This window comes from Crocuta crocuta, unplaced genomic scaffold, assembly GCF_008692635.1.
Source record: "Crocuta crocuta isolate KB4526 unplaced genomic scaffold, BGI_CrCroc_1.0 scaffold556, whole genome shotgun sequence".
Lineage (NCBI taxonomy): Eukaryota > Metazoa > Chordata > Mammalia > Carnivora > Hyaenidae > Crocuta > Crocuta crocuta.
In genome coordinates this window covers 1,721,883-1,747,693 of record NW_027527436.1, presented here as the reverse complement: position 1 = coordinate 1,747,693, position 25,811 = coordinate 1,721,883, and the positions used below count along the sequence as shown (strand labels likewise).

At 37.2% G+C, this 25,811-nt stretch overlaps 1 long non-coding RNA gene across 1 annotated transcript in view; it reads left to right on the top strand.

Moving 5' to 3' along the window:
• Positions 1-13,401: 13,401 nt before the first annotated feature.
• LOC144227892 (uncharacterized) overlaps positions 13,402-25,811 on the top strand; it is a 49,909-nt gene continuing 37,499 nt past the window's right edge. The window contains exon 1 of the long non-coding RNA XR_013334062.1: positions 13,402-13,536. This is a non-coding gene — a long non-coding RNA (uncharacterized LOC144227892). The remainder of the gene's footprint in view (positions 13,537-25,811) is intronic.

Genomic DNA, 25,811 nt, shown 5'->3' with positions numbered 1-25,811 from the left:
TCAGGGGAAATTGAAGCTGCCAATACCTTGATCTTAGACTTGTAGGCTCCAGAACTGTGAGAAATAAATGTGTCCTGTGTAAGCCACCCAGTGTGCGGTATTGTGTTATGGCAGCCCTAGTAAGAACCCTATAAGAATGGGAAAAAGCCACAGTAGAATTTGTTTCCCATGGTTTGTAAGAACAGAGGAACTCAGAATGGTGGCGTCCAGGGAGGAGCATAGACCCACCTGTCAGAGACAAGGTGCTGCACTTACCACAATAAGCCACAGGAAAAAAAGCAGTAATCAGACTATTCTAGTCCATAGCATCTGTTGTGGGGGTATCATTAAGGATAAAATTGATCATGGTGTCATTAAGAATAAAATAGAAGCATACTAAGCTACTGCTTGATCTACATAAATTATAAATTCTAGGTCAGATAGGCAGAGACTAGATTCAAGCAACTATAAGTGGGAATTCCTGCCTCTTACATAGGTCTCAGTGCCCCTTAACTCACAGGGAGGCCAGGTCCTTTCAGAAATGTTCCTGAGGGGCCCCCTGGGTTAAGTGTCTGACTTTAGGTCAGGTCATGGTCTCACAGTCTGTGAGTTTGAGCCCTGCATCGGACTCTGTGCTGACAACTCAGAGCCTGGAGCCTGCCAGATTCTGTTTCCCTCTCTCTCTGCCCCTCCCAAGCTTGGGTTCTATCTCTCTCTCAAAAATAAATAAATAAATATATATATTTTTAAAATAAAACAAAAACAAAACAAAATTTCCTGAAACACATACAGCTAGATTTGAAATCTAAGGTAAGACACCAACAAAGGGACTAAAATAACCAGAAGCTTATGAAAAGAAACCATAACATGAAGGCCTCAGCTCTTATATGAAATAGAGAAAAACATTCATTTATTGAAATGGGTTAATTGGATATTAGCATGAGCTCAGAGCCTCAAAAGATTCGTTCCGTCACTGGTAAGAGCCAAGGTATTGTCTGTTTCCAAATTCTATTGCCCCTGAGATAATCCCGCTTACCATCAGCAGCTTGGCTTACTGTACTTTCCTTATGTGCTGTGCATTGATTGATAGGGGTTAACACCCATCTATTCCTGTAGTTCCCAGATTTTGAGGGAGGAAAGACAATAGGCCTGAGTACTTTTGTTACATGGTGTCAAGTTTTGTCTATAAAAAGAGAAAAAAAAGGGAATGAAATATATTCATTGAGATTAACATGTTCTAAATCAATATTAACTTGTCAGTAGAGAAATAAGCCAAAAGCAATAATAAAACGTTAAAAATAACCATACGACAATTATAAGCAAGGGAGCATATAATAGAATAGATTCAGATAGGTAATATTGAGGTGCAAAAACCTTTTACCCTTATTTTAACTTTTGGTTGTTTTTTGTGAAAACAAAGTGATCAATCAATTGCTGGATAAATTTTCTAGTATTTGGCAGATGCTTAAAACACTTAAGCATCATATATCATTGTTCTTTGGCCCTTTGACAGGGTTACTCATTACTACTTCACACTATGTTATTCTTAGTTTGCATTCAGCAAGGAAAATGGAATCATCCAGCAGAGCATCTTCTCCAGGGAACCAAGAACTGTTGTCTGTGTGTGCATGGGCACACATGTCTCTTTATCGTAGTCTATGAAGTGTAAGTACTTAACATATAATAGGGACTCGATATATATTTATTAAAATATATAATAAGAAACTATGTATGATATGGGACTTAATTTTGAGAATTTTTACTAACGATAAGAATATCTCCAATGTATTTTGTTTTATAATCTCTAATCTTTTCCCTGGAAAAAACGTATAATGAATGAATAAATAAAATCAATGAAACAAACTTAATTCACTAGTAGTTACCAAGGAACACTTATGTACAAAAAAACTATTCTATGCAGATGATAATAACAGGCACAGATACACCCAAACATACTATATCCCTGCTTACAAAAAGCTTAGGAAATCTTGCGTGTAATAGTAATGTTTTATCCAGTACGGTATCTTCAGTGTTTAAATCAGAATTTCTTGCTAGGTAGAAGGTGCTGCGCTACTGTTGATAAGGGGGAAAATGAATGAATGTGAAAATCAAAGTAAAGAATTAATCCTACTTAGATGGTATGACGTGTGTGAGTGTCTGAGAGGGAGAGAAAGAGAGAATGAGGAAAAGAATAAAATACAGTGTTAGCAGTACAGTTTCCTCTAGCGACATGAATTCTACTTCTCTGACAAAATAACCAAAGCCTGACTTTCTCCTTCATTAATGACGGAGAGAAACTTAGACACATTCTTCCCTTTAATTCTTTCTTGAATCTATTTGTTGAGGTAGGTTGTGGAGATATTCATAAAAAACACATTTGAATTTGATAGCCAGCAGTAGGTAGGTGTTCAAATAATATTTCCAGTAAAAGAAGAGAATCCGCTTTAAAAAAGACCTATTTGCACATTCTCCCTTCGGTTTCACATTCCACACTGTTTTCGGATAACATAGGTTCATGCCATTCATTTTCAATAACAAGGTGTATATGAAAAAAATAAAAGATTTATGGGTAAAAGCATCTGTACTGTCAGCTCTTTTCTTCATATAGTCTCTCCCACTTCTGTTTATCTTACTCTTTCCTCTCCTTTTGCTTCTAGTTATTAAGAAATTTGCTTGTCTATCCATCTCTCTTATTTGCTGAGAAAAAAGAAAAACCATGGTTCTATAAACTCTCTAAAAATATGCAGGTTTTATATCTTACAGGAACCAATACCAACAACTTAAAAAATCATAATGGCTTCAAGAGCATGACATGGAACATTAGCAAAGAAGTTTAAAAATAATTTTAGGGTTTTTTTTCCCTGATGCCTGCTAGACTAGTCCAATCTGTTCTATTTACTGTCTACCTAACTTCTTGAAGAGGAAAAAATGAAATCCTGCTTAAAGAGATTTATGCACTTAGCTGTATATATGGTATAATACAATGGGAGGGACCCAAACAGCTTATCAGGAAAAGTATTCTTTTAAATTGTTGGAAACTCCCTTGTTCTCAGTTTCCATATTATGCCTTTAAAGCTTAACCCTTTATTCCTCAAAATAAACCATGGAGCTTAACTCCGAAGTCTCCATTCATATGATTCAGTCAATGAAGGGATTCCTGCAATTACATTTTAAAACTTGTGACTTCACTGCACATCTCTGGAACATGTGGCTTTGATTTCCTCTCTTCTATTGTTTGGTAACAGCCACTGGGTTTTCGACATTCAGAGTAAGGCACTCACCTTCTTGTTATGTTGACTTAAGACGTATCTTTTTAGGTCAATCCCAATTAAAAACAAATGGCAACAAATTAATAACAAAAAAAAGAGGAAGAAGAAGAGAATTAGCAAAGAGAAGAAGGAGGGGACAGGAGGAGGAGGAGGAGGAAGAAATACTTAGAATTATACCCTTAAGTGAGCTTTCTTATCTTCAAAATGTTAGTCACCTCTAAAGGCCTGATATAAGTGCCATCTAAAATTACATTGGCTTTCAAACTGCACCTCAAAGAAGCAGAGATTCCTGGATATTCACGTTGGATGAGATATTCTCAATCATTTATGATAAAACCTTTCAAATTAAACCAAATTCCAATTAAAGTGGAGGCCAGGAGCACTTGATATTACTTTTCTTGAACTGATAAAATTTTATTGGGAAGGGGTTAAATCTTTACAATTAATCAGAAAATAGTAAGTATCTGACAACTCCGAGATTAGATTTCTGCTATTATATTCTTTGGAAAGAAAACTATAAAAAGTATTTAATGATTCGTTCAGTCTTACTTTTACCAGTGATACATTTCCAAAATGTCTGCTATCTTGATTGATAAATGTGACCTCGCCATCTAAGTAGCCAATTAGAAGGGGCACTTCCGGTATGGCCGTTAGAAGTCTACAGACTCTATACTAAAATGGCATTTAGGTTACCCATTAAAAAGAGCTTTAAAAGCCAAAAAAATATTTCCAGTAAATCTCTCTTAAGCCCCTCTACAGGCAGCTTTCTAAGCGAGATCTTTTGGCCCAGAGTAAGGATGAAATTCTTTAGTTCTCTCAACCTTTCTGACTGCTTGTCAATCAGGATATAATATCCCTAAGTTTAAAACACAAAATCCACATTTTGGATTTGTGAAAAGGGTGGTTAATCCTATTTCAAAGAACATAATACAAATTAAATAGTGGGGAATCAATTCAACTGCGGGACTGTCACTTCTTAAAAACATAAACAGGAAAGTTATTTGAAAATTTAAGTGTCTTCATTCTAACATTCAGAGGTGGCGAATGAGACGCCTTGCGTTAGCTGGATATTAAATAGTTTAAGATACTAACAGTGTCAGGTTTGGTTCAAATAGAAAAAAATGTCCATCCTTTTATTCATTTACCCAAATACCTTCTCATATTTTGAACCAAGTGGTAAACAATAAAGCATTACAATTAAAAAACATATACTATATATAAGCAACATGGTTGGCCCATCTGTTTGCATATCACTGTCAATTCTCATGAATCTCCCTAGTGGGGGCCTGGGAAGGAAGACACAGTGGCTCTGGGTCCCGGATGAGTGGAAAGGACTGTTCCTACTGCCCAGTAATGCAGGGTCAGAAAACAAACTACAGCAGACTAAATTTAAAATTTTGATATTTTTGTTCCTCAGGAATTTTTTGGCATTATTTTGATTTTTAAAAATACTGTAGGTATTTTATCTTGATTGTCAAGTTTTCTGGCAAAAATTCTCTTCCTGTCATTCTTAATGTTTATTTCTTTACTTTGAAAGAGAGAGCGAGCGAGTGAGCAAGCAGGGAAGAGGCAGAGAGAGGGGGAGAGAGAATCCCAAGCAGGCTTGTGCTGTCAGCGCAGAGCCCGATATGGGGCTCAAACTCATGGAACTCTGAGATCATGACCTGAGCCTAAATTGTGAGTCTGACACCTAACCGACTGAGCCACCCAGGGGCCCCATCCCTTCATTACATTCTTGTGGTGCATGACTCGTTCATATTCCTGAGATCCCTGCCCTGAAGAATGTTAAAGCACAAGCAAAATTTGTACCATGGGAAGACCTGAAAGAATTAGAGTAAACAGAGGAACTATCAGACAAGAAGAGAAAATACTTGGTGGCTGACACTCATATCACTGTTATTGGTAAAACGAGGCTACCCTCTCACTGGTGACTTATTCAGGAGAAATTCTAAAATGCTTGAGCAGAGGGAGGTCCAGGACTGCCATCAATTTATTAATCAATCCAAAAAGTCCTTAATATCAACTTTGAGTTTTCTGCTGCTGAAGGGAACTTGGCCATAAAGGAACATTTCTTTACTGTAAGATCCTACACTTAAATATTTTCTAAAGTTGATGAGAATTCTTAATCTCATCCTCTGTGGATCCCCACGATAAAGGATTCAATTTAATCTTGCCTTAAGGACAGAGGCTGTTTGTTTAACTCGCTTTTCTCAAGTGGTAGAAATTAAAGCTTTAATCTCAATGCAGAACCAAATTAGCAGGGACACGTCCCCAAATTTTGTCACGTACTCACTCTGATAGTTCCCAGAGCTGCAGCTACTTGTCCTGTGAGTCATCTCACTGCGCCCTCTGGTATTGTGTATTCAAATCAACCTGCAAAGGGACAAAGGGGATACTGCTCTCTTTTCCTCTGATAATGGATAATTGAGCCCACTATTATTTTATCACCAGCCCCTGCGATTTCCAAATAGTCTTAACAGGTTGCACTGTAAAAATCGAGCTAGGGAATGGTTCTTTTGAAAATTAGCATGTTCAATCAAAATCCAGCCGGCTTGCCTTTTTCAAAGCATCTGTTGTCATTTCAAATTCATGAACCACTTTCGCACTGTCTGTGACATCAATTGGCTTTTGAGCCATCAGTTCCTAGTATGTAGCAATATGTGTTCTGCTGAATGTTAGTAAAAGACAGTATCAGCTTTTGATGGCTTATCAAAGTGTTTTGATTTAGCTAACTTTCAGAATCATTTTTTGTGGTTTGCTTTGGGGTGTTAGCCTAGGATGATCCATTCATCTGAAAAAAAGGGGGAAATCCAGTAAGGCAGAGCTCAGCGTTACAGCTTTTGTTTCTCCCCCAAAGAGCAATTCTTTTCCTGAAGGAGAGGCAATGTCTCAGTCAGTAGTATTCATATACCTTCCTTAACACAGCCAATCTCTGCCATTCCAATTCAACAGAAATTCTTCCTCTGCAAATAGGCAATCAAGAATTTAAAAAATAGGAACTTAAATTATGTAAGTAGTGTATTTTTCAATAACTTAGTTTATGAAAAATTTACCTAGGAAGGGAGAAGCTCCCTAACATCCATCTGTATTTCTCAAACTTTAACAAATAACCAGAGCTGCTGGTTAAAAATGCAGATTTCTCAGCCTCCGCCCCAGAGATTTTGATTCTAATTCTGTAGACTAAGAGTCAGCCTTGAAACCTAACATTCCATCTGATGATGATGCAATTAGTCCAAGGATCTCAATCTGAAGAAAAATTCTATGCATTTTCAGGTATGTGCACATGTGGCACATAGACTCATACTTGGACCTCAACAGCCATTAGCTCCTTTGCTTTATTTCAACCCCCAGTTTTGTTACCTGAAAGGCAGCATGCTAAAATTAATACTTGCCAAATTATAATTTGCAATTATCCATTAAAGGTAGTCATTTTATCTCAGGAAAAAAATTTTTCCCAAAGATTAAGTTTGAGTGGACTTTTTCTTGTGTTAATATTTGACATATAGTCTTCAGGTTTATAACGAATGTCAAAGGGAAAAATAAAATGCAAGTATTACAAAAAAAATTTCTAGGAACTCTCTTTCTAGAATGTGTCTATTCCCTAGAGTAAGCAACACCTATAGTAGAAAATCAATTTCTATTCTCACAAAGATAAGTATAAATTGGTAGATGCTCATAAAACCTTAGCCTGATATAAAGGAAGGTTTAAAGACATCAAGTTATGGTTGAAGAAGAGTTTAGGTAAATGTTTTTAAAAACATGTTTAAAAAGCATATTACTTCTATATTTTCTTCTGTCATGTTCTATCCAGTTAATACAGACCTCCCCACTTTGTGACATTGTTAAATGTGAGAATTGCTGATTAAAATGAAAACAAACTTTGATTTGAAATCCATATGCAAGATACGTTTTATCTTGACCTCCAAATATAAGTAAATGGCACACATTGTGAAAGAATATAATGTGGATGTGACTTTCAGTCTTTTACAATGAGTGAACCATATTCTGTGTTAAACTATGTTTTTAATTTATTTAAAAATTTTTAATGTGTATTTATTCTTGAGAGAGAGAGAGCAAGCATGAGCAGAGGAGAGGCAGAAAGAGACAGAGGGAGACACAGAATCTGAAGCAGGCTCCAGGCTCTGAGCTGTTCAGCACACGGCCCAAGGCAGGGCTCGAACTCAGAAACCGTGGGATCATGACCTGAACCAAAGTTAGACGCTTAACCAGCTGAGCCACCCAGGCGCCCCAGAAACTGTTTTTTATATAAATGCACATTAAATGATCCCATGTGATGTATGCATGACTATTACCAACTTTTATGTATCGTTATGTGGTCCAATCAAGAGATCTTCTCTGCCTGGAATGGATTCTTATATTTACTGCCAACTAGATGACCCCTCCTACTTGCCTTACAGATGATTTCTGTTTACTCTGAAGTATCTTTATAAAGCTTTGCTTATCAAGTAAATATGTGGTATACTTTCAACTTTTTATAGATACTCAGTCCTCCTCAGAACCTACAATTTTGAGGTCTTGGGCCTAACAAGGGAGCCCATATTACGTGTGCAGTTTAGGTTAGATATGCTTTAAAAACAGATGGTCACTTCAACTTGTGTGATTTCTGAGTCACCAGGAAGCAAGCCCTTACACAAAAAAGAGATCTCACTGGCCATTTGCTTTATGAAATCTCACCAATATATATATTCATTCCTTTGGGACCTCTCCTTGCATTGTTTCCTTTTTCAAAAATGTTTATTTATGTATTTTGAGAGAGAGAGAGAGTCCCAAGCAGGCTCTGTGCTGTCAGTACAGAACCTGAAGCAGGGCTAGATCCCATGAACCAAACCATGAGATCATGATTTGAGCTGAAATCAAGAGTCAGGGTGCTTAGCCGACTGAGCCACTCAGATGTCCCTTTCTTTCTTTCTTTTTTCTTTTTTTTTTTTTTGTAAGAGCAAAATACAAACACCACTAGAAATAATAACTCATGGGGCATCTGGATGGCTCAGTAGATTAAGCATCTGACTTTGACTCCAGGTGATGATCTCATGGCTCATGAGTTGGAGCCTCAAGTTAGACTCTGTGCTGGCAGATCACAGCCTGGGGCCTGCTTTGGATTTTGTGTCTCCCACTCTCTCTCTGCCCCTCATGTTCTGTCTCTCAAAGATAAATAAACATTAAAAATTTTTAAAGAAATAACAACTCTATTACGTTATACATGTTATAGGTCACATAGTCTGAGTTAGGTATTTAGAGTTTTCTATTTCCCTGAAAACAATTTTCCATTGGCAAGAAGTTGAAAAGCACTTGAAATTGACATCTCTCATGAGTATGTTTATGTACGTGTGTGTGCACACATGCATGGATGGGGAAGGAGTGTAGTTTGGAGAAGGATCTGTGGAAAAGAATGGGTCATCTGGAGAGTATTACAATCATAGTACATTTTATTACTTAATAATTTAGTGTAGGGCTTTCCTGGGTATTATGTGAATTTTTAGGTTATTATGAAACTGTCATTTAGAAGCATCCTATTTAAAAGTATAATAATGCTTGTCAGCTGACTTGGTTAACACCTGTCACTGACTTGTAGTGCAGAGAAATGATTTTAATAAAATACTCTTACAGGCAGAAAACCATGTTGTCTCAAGCATAGTGGTACCTCAGTTTACCAGCCAAGTGGGCTGGTTTCCATTCAGGATGCAGTGCTACCAAATCAGTAATGGGCTGTGCTTACCAGTCACAAGACGTTTCTCCCATCGTTTGGGAATATAAATGCCTGATATAGAACTTAAAACCAATTTTTGGTACAGTTAAGCATTTCCTATTTCTATATTTCATTTGAGTGCAGTTGCCAAGTGCATGTTTTTTTAAATTATTCCAATAAAATATATATACATAGGTGTAGAAAAATAAAAATAATATCTTTAAATATTTTAAGTAATATGGTAGATATTATTTATTTCTTATTTACCTTGTAAACTTTTTATATAAAATATTTCTGAAATGTTATGCAAAAGAAAGGCTCATTTTTCATGAAGATGGACAATGACATTGAAGGCTCAAAAGTAGAGAGGTGAAAAGGTTACGAAAAGAGGGAGGAATAGCACAAAATTAATGACTTCTTTTTTCTCTCTTTAAAAACATTTTTTTAGTACTATGTCTTGAATGAAAATGTTTGGCTGTCTGATAGATTCATCCTACAAACCAACAATTGCACCACTAGGTATTTACCCAAAGGATACAAAAATACAGATTTGAAGGGGTACATGCACCCCAATGTTTATAGCAGCATTATTAACAATAGCCAAACTATAGAAAGAGCCAAAATGAGGATCGACTGATGAATGAATAAAGAAGATGTGGGCTGTACAGAATGGAATATTACTTAGCCATCAAAAAGAATGAAATGTTGCCATTTGCAACATGGATAGTAGTATGCTAAGTGAAATACGTAAGTCAGAGAAAGGAAAATGCCATGTGACTTCAGTCATATATGGAATTTAAGAAACAGAATAGATCAACATAGGGGAAGGGGAAAAAAGAGAGGAGGAAATCAACCATAAGAGACTTTTAATAATAGAGAACAAATGGAGACTTGATGAAGGGAGGTGGGTGGGAGATGGGTTAAATGCATGATGGGTACTAAGGAGGGCATTTGTTGTGATGAGCACTGGGTGTTGTATGTAAGTAAAGAATCTCTGAATTTTCCTCCTGAAACCAATATGGCACTGTATGCAATATTGTACTAACTAGAATTTAAATAAACATTAGAAAAAAATAAAGAAAGACTCTTATAAATGTTTGAGATCTTTTTACTTATGTTTATGTAGGCTGTTCACAATGTGGTGAAATAAAAATACTCAGGTGTCAGAAGACAGGTGCAGACTCTATGTAAGAGGCAGGTGAAGACGGGGAGAATATGGTAGAAAGTGCAGTCTGCAAAGCTTCTTGGTCAACCATCTCAGACATGACAGATTTTCCTTGGCCTGGTCCCCTGATGGGGGTACTTCTTTGTTTCATTTATGTGTCGATTACTCTGGAAAACTGTATATTTTGTGCATGAGAGAAAAGGAGAGAGACAGAGGCAGAGACACGGGTACACGCAGAGACACACACACACACAGAGACAGAGAGAAAAAGAGAACCAGAAAGACAGATAGAAGCAGGTAAGGGAGAAGAGTACACAAGACCCATGCTTTCCCTTAAATCAGTTTTCTCTAAATATTGCTACTAAATTGCTATTTTACTAATTCATTTGGTCTAAAATCATTTTATATTAATCCATCTTATTATGCGTATGATGTGCTTGAGCCATAAAGAAAGGCTTAAGGGGAAACAAAAATTATTTATTTTAATGATTGGCAGATAATGCTTTTCAGATCACTGACATCTATGGATAACCATCAGAGGATCCATGGACCACCCAAAAATGAATTTAAATCAGGAGGAGAATGTTTTTATTTAAATGTCTTAAAAATGAAGGTTATAGAGTCAAAGGACAAGTTCAAATCCCTTAAGATCAAATCTTTTCCAACTTTGTCAAGGTACTTGACTTCCCCATGCATTCAGCTCTTTTCTTTGCTAACCATAAAAGAAAAAGCATAGTACTAATACCTAAGTTATGATCATATTTTTAAATGAGATAACCTAACATATACAAAACATTTTAGAGGAGTGCTGTAGATTAGATTCCATTTACCACTGTAACAAATTATCACAAATTTTGTAGCTTTAAGCAACACAGATTTATTATTTTAAAGTTCTGTGGTTCAGAAGTCAGAAATATGTCTCCTGAGATGAACATCAAGGTGACAGTAGGGCTCTGTTCCTTGCTGGAGGCTCTCTGAAGAATCTGTTGCCTTACCTTCCTCCAGCTTCTAGAGGCTACTGGCATTCCTTGGCTCCTGGCCTCTTCCCATCTTCAAAGCCAGCAATGGGCTGGTCTTGTCTCTTTTATATCAGATTACTCCAATACTAACTCTTCTGCTTCCCTTCTGCACATTTAAAAGACCCTTGTCATTCCATTGAGCCCATCCAGAGAGCCCAGGATAACTTCTAATTTTAAGGTCAGCTTATTAGCAACCTTAATGTCATGTGCAACTGAAATTCTCAACTGCTGTGTATTTAACATATTTACCAATGCCAAGGATTAGGACATGGGCATCTTTTGCAGAGTCATTACTCTGCCTATTATAGCCTGATACATAGTAAGAACTTTACTTTGTTAACTATTGTTATAACATCTTTGAGAATAAATATATTTGGATTTTTCTGCCAAGTTTCATAGCTTTAATAACCTCAAAACAATAAAAAAGGGTAACAAAACACTTTGTAGAAATGAAGTACATGTGTTAGAAAATAATGTATATGCATTAAGATGAGTATTGAAGAGTGAATGACCAGAATAAATCTTCATGTATTATAATATATAATCCTTAACTGGATCTGGTTTCTTATTTATCTTAGATAAGTACTTTCTTAATTGGAAAAAAATGTTAAATGCATTTGTCTTCTGTCCAATTCTAAACATCCCATTCTATAGAGAAATTCATAAATATGAGAAATATTTATTAGAAATAATAATAAATTCATAAAAATTCTTAAGTTCTTCAGACAAGTATATGCATATTGCTTTGTTAAATTCCACAAGACAAAAGTCACTAACATAATGTGAGGAAGAATAACTAAACCCAAGTGCCTACAGTGTTCTGAACCATTTATGGCAGATGCCTTATTTGTTACTTCATTCTCACCAGAAGTCATATGTGGTTCAGAAGAGTTGTCCCATTTTAAAGATAAGAAATTGAAAGGACGAACGAATGAATGGATGAAAGAAAGAGAGAGACAGAGAGAGAGAAGGAAAGATGAGAAGGAGGGAGGAAGGAAGGGTAGAAGAAAGGAAGGAAGGAAGAATCAGATTTGGAATGAACCTTGACAAAAGTTACACAGCTAGTAAGACGTGAAACTAGCATATTGACCAGAGTTTTCTAACTCAGGGTATTGCTCTTCTCTCCACCCTCTGCTTCCTCTCAGAAGTGCCTTTTATGTAGGTTTCCCACCTGACCATTAAATTTTTCATAAGACATTGCCTTGTCTCCACATAATATAGGCATATGTAACTTGCTAACATAACCACACAATCCATAACACAACATTTTGAACCATTGTGACTTTATTTCCTAATGCCTTATTAAGTAAGCAGAAACTACTATTTTAAGGGCAAATAATATTTCCCACTTAGTAATTAGCATATTTATTATTTTCAGTCAATGCCTGCTTTCAATTTCATACCATGTGATTCTGAACTAACAATTTCAAATCAGTGATATTTGTCTTTGTCTCATTCTTAATGAACTGAGCATTTCTAAAAAACTTAATAATGTTGTTGTGTTGCTAAGATAAAGTCATTTTCTCTGCAGAAAATATTCTTACTAGCCTAAAAGATTGGAATTAGTTGAGAATGACCCATAAGACTAATTAAGTTCAGTTTGGTCAAGCTTGGCAATTGGTTCTCCTCAAGCACACAAATTTTACTTAGGATTCTTTTTCCTTAAATATCTTATCCATTACACTTAGTTATATTGTGTGTGCAATCATCATTTTCTAATGTTTCTAGGAGTTTTGAAGTAGAATGTGAGCTCCTTGAAGACAAAGTTTATATTTCTGTTTGTTCTTCATGTTATACAACATGGAGATATAGTACTAGTATACTTCTTCAGATAAACAGTTAACAGAAAAGACTTTAGCACAGCTATTTACCTCCCTGTCCTCATATAGCTTTTTGTTTTTAGAACAATGTGATAGATTGAACTCCCCGCCCCAAGTTACTATGTTAAAAATCTGATCCCCAAAGTGATGGTGTGTCGAAGTATGGCATTTGGGAAGGAATTAGGACATGAGGTGTTGCCCTTAGAATGGGCTTAGCATCCTTATAAAAATAAAAGTCCAAGACAGCTCCCTTACCACCTTGCCCCGTGTGAGCACACAACAAGGAGGTGCCCTCTATGAACCAGACTATGTGCTCTCATAAGATGCTGAGATTCCCAGTGATTTGATCCTAGATGTCTGTCCTAGGCTCCAGAAATGTGAGGAAAAAATCTGTTGTTTATAAACCACCCAGTTTATGGTAATTTTGTTACAGTAGCCCAAATGGACTGAGACAAACACTACCTGAATACAGTTTTAACAAAGTGTGATAACGACTGGCATATTCATGGCTTCCTTCAGCTCGCCATCTTTGAGACTATTTTCCATGCCACACCAGCTCTCTTTCAGAAGACCCAGGGTGAGTCAAGTGGCTAGAAATGTAAATTACTCCTTTATAGCTTGGAACATGGTAAGAAAAAAATGTATTTGTGAAAAGTTTCAAATTATTGTATAATCAGCAAATATTATAAATGGTTCAGTGAGCAAAAGCAATACACACAAAAGTAGATTTTTTTAAAAAATGGGAATGTATCTTATCATTGTAAGCAGTGGTAGTTCCTAATTGTAAACTCGCTTTGTTGAAAGACAGAAGACTGAACCTATGACTTATCCATAGTCTCACCAGAATACAATTTGGAATCAGTGTATGATTGACTTAAACTGTAAAGACAAAGGATAATTGTTCTATTCCATGGGTTTCAGGGACATGCTTCCCTTTTAAGTTCATAATATAGGAAAGTAATTATTCCAAATTTTCTTTTCAGAGAAAAACAGGATATTATTACTATGAAAGATTTTCTTAACAATAGTGACCAGGCTGAAATCCGTTTTAAATGAGGATTTTTATACAGAAAGGAAATAAATGCCAATTAAATGTTGCCAATGTGTTGTGTTGTTAGAAATTTGCAGTCAAAATTGGAGGCATATTTAAGATTCATTAAGTAGGCATGCAAATTATGGAATCTAAAGATCTATTTTCAATAATTCACCTTTATTGTCCCAGACTACTATACCTTCTGCTCATGATTAGACAGAAACAGAATTGCATTTATTTACTCTTTGATCCTTTCACTATTTTTGTTTGTTTGCCATCTGAATCACCATAATTTGGGCTACTTGCCAAAACATTGATGCCCAGCTCAGGGGGATGATTCATATGACAGACTAATGAAATCCAGATAATTTATAAGGAGGGAACTGAGTAAAGGGGAAATGTCAGTGGAAAAGCTGAAGATTTTCTCTGACAGGCTATGTGCTAGGCCCCATGTTCAATTTAGAGTCTGGATGGAGGCACCTCGGTCTAGTCCCAGGTTACAAGGCACAACATCTGAGTATCACTCACGTCTTCACTTCTGCAAGATGCACTGAACACCCCCAAAGTGGTCGTCTGAACCTTTCCTCCAAGAGGCTCCTACAGACAGTGGAGCTGAACAGTTTTGTTCTCTTTCCATCATATGTTAACACTATCTTCTCCAAAAAGACATCCCAGGCTTCTTCTCTGTTTATTTTCCTAATTCATAAACAGGTTTAAAAAGATTGGTGTTACATTTTTAAATAAGCCTAAGCTTCTTTTAAATTTGTTTTGTTCCCTTGACAGGGTAGCTCTTTCACACAATCATACATGATCTTACAGCCCTTTTCCCAACATTTGTATAGATCATTAAAAATTCTGAGTTCAGGCCAAAGTTCCCTGTCATTTGCATTAATTTAAGTGCCTTTTTTTCTTCCTCACTGGAATAATATGTGATTATATTAGCATAAGTTGGATGGTCTTTGAGTCTTCTTGAGTTATCAATATTCTCAAGACTCTTAGAACACGGGGTCATAAAAATATTTTCACGGAATGTTTTAATGTTTTATTATTATATAATTACTTATTAGTTATATTAGCTGAACTACACGTGGTTTACGAATTTATGAATAAAAGTCAAGTAGGCATACAGTCAATAGACTATAGTTAAATGCTTAAAGACCAGTTCCCTCTAGAACCCTCCCTCTAGAGGGTGTGTGTTGGGGGGCTTTGGGGGTGGGAATAAGGATGTGAGGCATTCCCTGAATTTTCGAGTGTAAACACATACATCATGGCTAATTTGAAGCAACCAGCATTAAATCACTGGGCTAGAAGTAGGGAAGAGATGACAACACTTACCTCGGGGAAACCGTATGAACTCTCTGTAGATATTCCTGATGATATTAACAGTGGCTTCTTTATTTTTTTCCTTGGATCCCCTCTTATGATGGTCTCCCAAGTCCTCTCTCCAGCGGTGGCAACTTTGGACTCTTAGCTGTTTCATCCGACATTTAAGCATCTATCTACATATATTTTATTTATTTACTTACTTATTATTTATTTATTTGCAAGGTTATACAGCTCCTTTTGATCTTAGATATTATCCATTGACATTATTACAACAGAGGAGGATTTAATTCTCTAATGTCGCCATCAGCCTTGCTTCCCTTCCCTCTCTGCCTTTCAGTATGGTTGAGTGACAGTTTTTATTTAATCAATGTTGAGTTTAACTACACTATGTTTTTGAATGTATAATTCACATATTGTGTGCTATTATTAGTTTTTATTTACTGCTCTTTCCTAAAGCTAATGGATATTTTTAAAAAGTTTGCATAGCTTTGTATGCATTTTTCCACATCTTCAAATAGCTTCTAAGTGTTTTACAAAAGATTCATCATGTAATCTAATAATTCCAAAGATTTTTTGGAATCTTTTCTTTAATATTTTTTTATTTCTGACAGAGGAAGAGAGAGATCATGTGTGGGGAGGGGCAGAGAGAGAGAGAGAGGGAGGGAAAGAGAGAGACACAGAATCTAAAACAGGCTCCAGGCTCTGAGCTGTCAGCACAGAGTCTGATGCAGGGCTTGAACAAACCATTAGAACATTACCTGAGCCAAAGTCGGACATTCTGAGCCACCTAGGGGCCCCTGGAACTTCTCCTTCTAGAGACCTATTCTTCTATCTGATTTGTCTACTCTTTAGTCTTACTGAATGACTCCTATTCTGGAACTTTTCTTGCTGCTCTCTTAAGAACTCTTTATTTTTCTCCTAGTTGGCTTATCTATTTACCCATTTGATAGATCTTATTTGTCTTTCTAGGTACCCCTCTCTCAATGTCCCCACCCCCACCCCTGCTGCCTCTTTCTCCAATTGGAGCACCTTTTCTTGTAGTTTCATTCAAATAAAAAGGCAGCATGTGTGCCTGGGTGGCTCAGATAGTTAGGCATCCAACTTTAGCTCAGGTCACGATCTCGCAGTTCATCAGTACCAGCCAAGTGTCAGACTCTGTGCTGACAGTTTAGAGTCTGGAGCCTGGTTTGGATTCTGTGTCTCCCTCTCTCTCTGACTTTTCCCTGTTCTCTCTCTCTCCCCCCCCTCTCTCTCAAAAATAAATAAACATTAAAAAAAAAGTCAGCAAAATGGCAGCGAATATGGTGTTGATGGCCTCAGTGTATTTACCTTGAGTAACACTGTTTCAGACCAAGTTGTCTTTGCTTAGTACATACCTGTCATTCTGAGATTCCATTGTGCTGTCACTCTAGTTGAGGATATTTTTATTTCTCTCCAGAATTTGTGTGACTGTTTTGATTTACCTAGTATCTTACTGTGTTGGTTTCCTTTCTATTTCTTTTTGTGGAGCATATCTTATAATAATTTCATGAGAAACGGAAGTAAATATCTTGAGATCATGTATACCTGAAAGTGTCCCTATTCCTGTATCATTTAATTGACAGTTTGAGCATAAAGTTCTAGACTGAAAATAATTTTCAATCAATATTTTGGGGCAATTTTCAATTGCCTCTTGTCACCAACCTTTGCTATTAAGAAATTTGAAGCCATTTTGATCCCTTTCCCTTTTGCATAACCATTTTCGCTCNGCTGAAGTCGGACACTTAACCAACTGAGCCACCCAGGCACCCCTGAAACAACATTCCTTAATGTGTGAGTTGATTTTCTTTAATTATTCTAGGATCTCAGCAGTATCTTTTAATCTTGCAACCTACGTCCGTAAGATCAGGGAAATTTTCCTGAATTATGTCGTTTACAGTTTTGTTTTCCTTTTTTTCTCCTGGTAGCACTTCTACTTTTTGGATACTGAGTTTTCCTAATTGCTTTTCTAATTTCATTTCTTTCCCCTGTTTTTATATCCATCTTTTCAATTTACACTCTGGGAGACTGTCTCTGTTTTTTTCTCTAACTTTGTATTCGATTTTCAGTTTCTTTCCTCATGTTATTTCTCAGAGCTCTTCTTTCCCCCTCTGAACATATCTTTTAATATGTCTACTTCTTTCTTGGGCGAAATATCTTTAAGGCTATTAATAACAAAAGTTTGAAGATTTTTTTCCTCCTCCATGATACCTGTTTCCTTCCAAAATTCTTTTTCTTTTCATTTCTTTTGGTTTCTGTGACTCATGTTAGCAGACTTTTCTCAGGAGTTCAGTAATCCTTGCTTCCCTATGCCTGTTAAAGAGTGAATGAGTAAAAAACTCAATTGGCAACTTTGAGCCAATGGGTGCCCACATGGGTGGGCCATTTTGTTGAAGAAACACTAAAGTATGATTAAATGTTTCTACATGAGCTTGCTAGATTCTCACAAGAAGGAGTCTCCTGATCCTTTGCTTGTAGGGATGATGGCCAGTCAATGTTTTTGGAGCCCAACAGCAGAAAAGACAAGTGGAACTGGGAGTGGAAGAGAACATTCAGCATCCAGCATATGTTTATTTTCTTTGCTTTGAATGGTATCCCCACCCTTAATCATAGGGGGTTGCCAAAGCCTGTAAAACCTCAGTCATAACCTCTCCAAAGAATGAAGCGTCTGTGTCTGACAAGACATGGGCAGATGGTCAGATGGGCAATGAAAAGTATTCTGAGTCCAATTTCTCTAAAAGCTTTCAATCAATCCTCAGTAGGTTAACTCTTCTTCTCAGTTATCCTTTTATGCCTGATGCTCCCAATTTTTAAGCCACCTCAAAACTGTGTTGTGTACATATTGAGTTCTCACTTGGCTTTTCCCAATCATTGCTGATTTAGAGTTTGGCTTTGTAGTTTTGTTTTGCCTTGTTTTATTTTCCCCATCAAGTTAGTTAGAACTTGCATATTTCTTTCCAGTTTCCAAAAATTTGTTGGCATTTATTCTTCTCTATTCCCTCCATCCTTGTGGGTTTATGTCTAGTTAAAAAAAATCTGTTTACTGTCACTAAGTGGGGTTTATGGAGGGAACATATCAAATGCACGGTTAAATCTACCATCTGCATTCAGAAGCCCTCTCTTTGAAGTTTCTGAAGTCTGCCTTTCTAAAGCACAGAGTGCATTTCTGGTGAGACCCAGGTCTCCATGTGATGATCATAGACTCTGTAAGTGCATGTTCATCACATCCCCGAGTCTCTGTCGTTTACACTTCACAGAGTCCGTTCTCTGAATTTACTTGTCATTGTATCCATGGTTACAGTTCCTCTTGTTACTTACTCAAACTTCAGAGAGATGAAATAAAAAGCAAGTCATATCATCTTTGTGCAACATGTGCTGCTTTTTCTGGACAAAGGCTTGCTTCTGGAGAGGAGACAGTGGTGATTAGGTGGGAGATATGAGGAAAAGGAAGAGTATAATTGATGCTGAGAGGGTCAAGAACCTCCCACCCGCCCTTCTCTCCCACCCCTCAACCAGCTAACAATAACTTTGCTGGTAAAGCTGGCTATTAGTTTTCTTTGGGGCTTAATCGCAAAAAATGGTTCTCACTGTCCAGAATTGAGCAATATGTATTTGAACAATTGTAAAGATATACGGATCCACTTCTAGCCAAATTATAGTTGAAACAGAAGACTTTCCTTAATTGTATAGACTTAGGAAATGTAAAGAATGTTATTTCCTTGAGCCTTAAAAGAGGAAAGCAATCCCCAAACATTTTGTTTATTTGTTTACTTTAAATATTTATTTATTTTGAGAGAAATTGTGCACACATGAGAATGTGCACATGTGTGTGAACCAAAGACAGGCAGAGAGAAGGGAGAGAGAATCACAAGCAGGCTCTGTGCTGTCAGTGGGGAGTCCGGCTTGGGGCTCTATCTGAACCATGAGATCATGACCTGAGCTGAAATCAAGAGCTGGACGCATAACCAGCTGAGCCATCTAGGTGCCCTACAATCCCCAAGCATCATAAAAAATATTCTAATAGCATTTCCCCTACTACAATACTCTTATAACCTACGACTTCTCCCTGGTGTGGAGCATGGAGGTCCAGTGAAACTTGCATTCGAACTTGAACTATGCAGGTGCCTCCCTGTGCTGAGCCACAACATCAAGAACACATCATGGTCAACTCTCAATGGCCTCTTAATATCCTCTTTATTTTGTCCATTTTTCCTAAAGAAGATAAACAATATTGTACACTGGATTAAAATTCTTTATATCTGTACTGTAAAACATAAGAGAATGAAGACTATAATCTCACATTGTGGTCATATCAATACTAACTGCAGTCTGGACAAAATAGCAACTTTGGCCTTTAATGTTCATCTTTCTGAGTCTATTCATATGTGTCTAGTCGAAGTCAGCTGTTTTTTGTTTGTTTGTTTTTTTGTTTGTTTTTTGTTACGTCCCTGAAGCGTGGCTGTGCTCAGAGTGCTAAGTTCAACCCTCTTCCTACTTTCCACACAGACTGTGTGAGCACCCTCCCTCACTCCCAGTTTCTGTCACCACCAAGGCAAATTCAAACCTCTTGCCTTCTCCTACCACACAATCCCTCTTGTCCCAAGTTCCTTCATGTTCTGCAGATATGGATCCACCAGCATTCCAGAGCCCTTGCCCTAGAAGATCATAAAGACCTTTCTTAGCCAACAAAGAAGAAATCAGACCCATGGCTGCAGCAGGAGAATTATCGGCATTGAAGTCAAAGTTTTAACTCTGTCCAGCAGAAGGAAGCGTGACTAGTAAATGTCCTTGACCAAGTCACTTCCTACTTCTGAACCTCAGTTTCTCAATCTATAGATGGGAAACAAAAAAAAAATTCAGCTCTTAGCAACTCTCAGAACTCTTTGTATAAGTTTTGAGATTTAATAATAGTATTTGTAAAACATGTAGTTCTCTGTTTAGTAAACATGGATGGCCAATTAATAATATCTAATGTTAGCATGTATGCATGCAAATATAAATTGAGAATTAATTATGGTAAAATATTTTTAAAGTAAATAGCCTTCATATATCTTCACCAAACAAAACAGTAAGTAATATTTTTATTTCATATTCATAGGTTAAACTGGCAGACAGTACATTTCAGTCTCTGTGACCAATGTGTCCAATTGCTTAGCTTGTGAAATATGAGTATGGTTTGAAAGTTACATGTGTCAAAGAACACATTCATTACTGTTAATGGAGTTCAAACTAAGTATCTTTTTAATGGTCAGGCTTGAAGCCTTTTCATTAGAAGATTTACTGTCTCATCAGTTGTAGAGTGAATAGCTGCGCATTGTTTTTGAATAACTAATAATGATAAACATCTTAGACAAAAATTTAGACAACCTAATGTGCCCAATAATGAGAAAAGATAATATTAGCATTTAACTTTAAAATGACCTTTTATTCTGTCACTAGCAGTTCATCACAGTTAAAATTCAACTCATTTCTTACTTGCCACTGATAAGTAAAATGTAACATAAAGAGCTATAAAATGGATAGCAACCGAGGGGGAGTAGGGAGCAAAAATGTCAGAGAAACATATAGGTGTCCTGGAAAATCATACTGAATATTTCCTTATGCTGTTTTTAAGCAAACAACAACATTGAAAATGTAGAGTAATCTCGAGAAAGAAAACCCTAAATAGATTGACACTTAACTGTATCTCATTCATAAGGGTAAAAAGCATGGTAATACTTTGGCCTTATCCATAAGGACTCACTATTTTTCCAGGTTTACTGAGAAATAATTTACATACATCACTGTGCAAGTTTAAGGTATACAGTACAGTTGCTTGCTTTACATGTATTGTGAAATGATTACCACAATAGATTCAGCTAATATTCATCTTTTTATTTGATACAATATAAAGAAAAGAAAGAAAAAGATTTTCTCCTAATGATGAGAATTCTTAGGGTTTGCTCTCTTAACAACTTTCCATTATATCATACAACTGTGTTAGCTGTAGACATCATGCTGTACATTGCATCCTTAGTACTACCTTATAACTAGAAATTATATTTTTGACCACCTTCCTTCAATTGCCCCTTTCTTACCCTCCATCTCTGATACCATAAGTCTGATCTTTCATTTGAATTTAGTTGGTTGGTCAGTTAGTCAGTTGGTTGGTTGGCTGGCTAATTGGTTGGTTAATTGATTGATTGATTTACCATTCTACATATAAGTGAGATCATATAGTCTTTGTCTTTTTCTGACTTATTTCACTTAGCATAATGCCTTCAGGGTTTGTTCATGCTGTTGTGAGTGATAGGATTTACTTAGCTTTCATGGCTGAATTACACATCTATTTCTATATCATATATATGTAGATATGTGATATAGATATATGTAGATACATGATATAGGTATAGATAAAACATGTCTGCTTTATCCCTTCATTTATCTAACAGGGACAGATGGACACTTAGGTTGTTTTCATTTCTTGGCTATAGGAAATAATGCTGCTATGACATGGAGTGCAGATATCTTTTTGAATTAATGTTTTTGTTATATTACTAGAAGCAGACTTGCTAGATTATATGGTTGTTCTATTTCTAATTTTTTGTGAATTCTTCATCCTCTTTTCCACAGTGGCTATACCAATTTACAATCTTACCAACAGCACACAAGGGTTCCTTTTCCTCTACATTTATGCCAGTATTTGTTATCTCCTGTCTTTTTAATGATGGCCAATGTAATAGGCACAAAGTGCTATCTCATCATGGTTTGATTTTGCATTTTTCTAATGACTAGTAATGTTGAACAACTTTTCATGTAGCTATTGGCCTTTCATATATCTTCTTTGGAGGAATGCTTCTTTAGGCCTTTGATGTATTTTCTAAATTGGGTTGTTTTTTGCCCTTGAGTTGCATGAGTTCTTTATTTATTTTGGATATTAACCCTTTATCAGGGGTTAATGATTTGCAATTTTTTTTCTCATTCTGTAGATTGTCTTTTAACTTTGTTGAGGGTTTACTTTGTTGTGCAGAAGATTTTTAGTTTATTTTTTATTTTATTGCTTGTGTTTTAGGTGTCGTATCCAAAAAATCACTACCGAGGCCTGTGTCTAGAAGCTTTATGCCTGTTTTCTTCTAGGAGTTTCATCGTTTTAGGTCTTACATTTAACATGTAAGTTACATGTAACTTTTTTCTTTCTTCTTATTGCTGTTAAAATTTTGGCTTTGGCTTTGAATTTTGACAATTTAATTACAACATGTCTCAATCTGGTCCTATTTGAGTTCAACCCATTTGGGAGCTTTTGGACCTCTTGGATCTGAATATTCATTTATCTTCTTAGGTTCAGGAAGTTTTTAGCTATTATTGTGTTATATATACTTTCTGTTCCTTTCTCTTTCTCTTTTCCTCCTGGAATTTCCAAAATGGGAACATTGTTTCTTTACATTGTGTCTCATAATTCACATAAGCTTTCTTTATTTCTTTTTCATTCTCTTACTTTGCTCTCTGATTTGGTTATTTCCCATGACCTGTCCTCCAGGTCATTGATTCTTTCTTCTGCATGCTCACATCTGCTTTTAAAACTCTTTATTGAATTCTTCATTTCGGTTATTATATTTTTCAACTGTAGAGTTTCTATTTGTTTGTTTTCAGTGATTGATATTTCCTTGTTGAACTCATTCTTCATAAATTGTTTTCCTAATTTTGTTTAGTTGTCTGTGTTTTCTTATGGTTCCCTACTTTTTTGAAGATTATTCTGAATTATTTTTCTGACAGTTTATAGATGTCCATTCTTTTTGGGTCAGTTATTGGAGCTTTAATAGTTTCCTGTGGTGGTGTCATATTCATCCACCTTTTCGTGATCATTGATTCCCTATGTTGGGATCTGAAAGTCTGAATAATCAAGCTCCTCTTTCAGAATTTTATCGGTTTTCAGTGGCAGAGATGGTTCGTCATTTGTCAGCTCAGCTTGGGTTTCTGTGTATGTCTGCTGGTAATGTCCATGGGCAGCTGGGGCCTGCTCGTTTGGTCTCTTTTTGGGCTAGGTAACAGCTTGAGGTCTTTGGATGGAGATGGCCATGTGCCACTGGCTGAAAACAATTAGATAGGACACACTGGCTTGGTTCCCTATACAAGGGACACTCTAAGATGAGCTCCATGGTTGCCTGGATTCTCTGGTCAGGTTTCCTGGATGTCAGGACTGGGTATGATATTCAGTAGTAGATGAGATTATGAGTTAAGTTTCCTGCCCTGGCAGGGCACCACAACAAAACTCAGGGCCTACACAGTTCACTGTTCATAGACCCAAATCAGTCTAGAATGTGCATTAAATTCCCTGGTCAGGTGAAGCCACCAGTTTTGCTCTTCAGGTGAGGGAAGCCATGAGCCCAACTTTCTGTTCAAGTGCCACTGTATATAAGGTTGTTGAATGATCTATGAAGCTTCCTGTGTGCTCTGGTTAGCAGCCTTGGTTGAACAGGCTGGGGGCTGGATTAAGCAGTGAGCCAGGCTATGAACTAGGTTTTCTTCCCAGGTGCAGTGGAAGGAACAGCTCTAAAGCAGGTAAAGCTTTTTGTTGTCTTAATTCAAGCTGACCTATACTCCAAGTTTCCTGACTAAACAAGGCCTCTGGCTTTGCTCTGCAAACTGTCAGCTTTGCTTATCCATCACTCACCTTGAGAGCGGTTGGGCTACACAACTTCCAGAAATTGTCTCCAGCACTACTGGTTAAATGGGGCCAGAAAATACTCTCCACAGCGGGCGGGGCTACGTCTCAGATCCTTTGCCTAGGCTGTGGCGGGAAGTCCTCTCTAGGCAATTTTCAATTTCCGAAATATGCTTTCTGGTTGGGAGGGGCAGGAACCTACCCTCAGCCTTGGCTAAGAATTAATTTCCCTGCTTGTGCATAACATGGGAACACTCCATGCCTGGTAATGGCTTTGCTCTGGGACAAATATCTCTGTTCACTTGTCTCTCAGCTCAAGCACCACTGGCCCACACAGTTTTTAGAATTTTTTATTAACTCTTTTAGTCAGGTGGTGCTATAGGGCACTCTTCACAGTGGGTGGGGATTTGACATACCACCTTTCCTGGAAATGGGAAAACTGGGCTCTTTAAAAAAAAATAATAATGTTTTATTTGCTTCTGAGAGAGAGAGAGAGAGAGAAAGAGAGAGACAGCGTGAGCAGGGGAGAGTCAGAGAGAGAGGGAGATACAGAATCTGAAACAGTCTCCAGGCTCTGAGCTGGCAGTCAGCACAGATCCCGACCTGGGGCTCGAACCCACAAACCATGAGATCATGACCTGAGCCGGAGTCAGACGCTTAACCCCAACTGAGCCACCCAGGCACCCTGGGAAAACTGGGCCCTTGAGGCACCCAAACTTCTTGCCAGAGGGTCTGAATCAGCCAGATCTGCTCTCTGCAGAGTTTTCTGAACAGAATGCACTTCAAATTGGTTCTACAGATGAGCAAAATATCTCATTGGAATTAATACTTAAGAACTGCAGATATAAAGTTGGTTCCTTTAGGTCTGTGTGGTGGTTGTTGCAAGCCTCTCCCCCATTCTCCTTCACAGTCAGATCCCCCATCATTGAGCCCAGCACATTCTCCTGGGGCCAGTTGTCCCCTTGGGTTCTTTTTCCTCACTGGAGGAAACTAAGGCTCATTGGAGATCTTTCCCTGTCGTCCTGTGTTGACGTGGGGGCAGGGGCAATGCAGTCAGCGTGTAGCTACTTCTCTCAACTTTCTATTATGGTCTGTTGTGGTCTCTGTCGTGCAGGGGGTGTTTCAGCCTCACTCTTCGTTGTAGGATTCTCTCAGTGGTGTCTTGTTCCTGAATCATTGTTAGTTGTTCATCCTCTGAGGGGGAACGCTGTCAGGAATAACCTATGTCATCAGCTTGTCATCTTGGTGGTGTCACAAGAACTCACTCTTAGTGAAACAGATGATTGCTACGCAGGGCACTATGTGCAAAATGGAGGTCAGTTCCAGATACTTTGGGGGATCAAAAGAGGGAGCAGCCCAGGCAGAGCATTCAGGGAGGATTTCATGATGATTCTGGAAGACTAACATTAAGAAAGCAATCAAATAAACTAACCTGGTAGAAAACTATGTCAAAAATGTAAGTGGAAATGAAATGTATGTTTTAAGAATTATCAGTTTGGATTGCTTTGAAACCATTAAGCAAACAACACGGCAGAAAAGGCTCCAGGGATTATAACAGCATACACTTTTATTGATTTCCATTTGACTACTTCTTGCTAGAGGTAATGTCAAACAAAAATTTAGTTTCTATTTGGATTCATTGTTCTACATTTGGCCACTTGATGCTGCTACACAGAGCTCATGACTATTACCAAGAAAGCCACATTGACTCTGAAGTGCTCATCCCAAATGCTTTATTCTTATAGCACCGCCTATTCTCCAGGACTGCATTTCCTTCACGTATCAAATAGTTACAGAGCCCTTCTTTGTTTTTCTTTCTTAAAAATCTAACCCT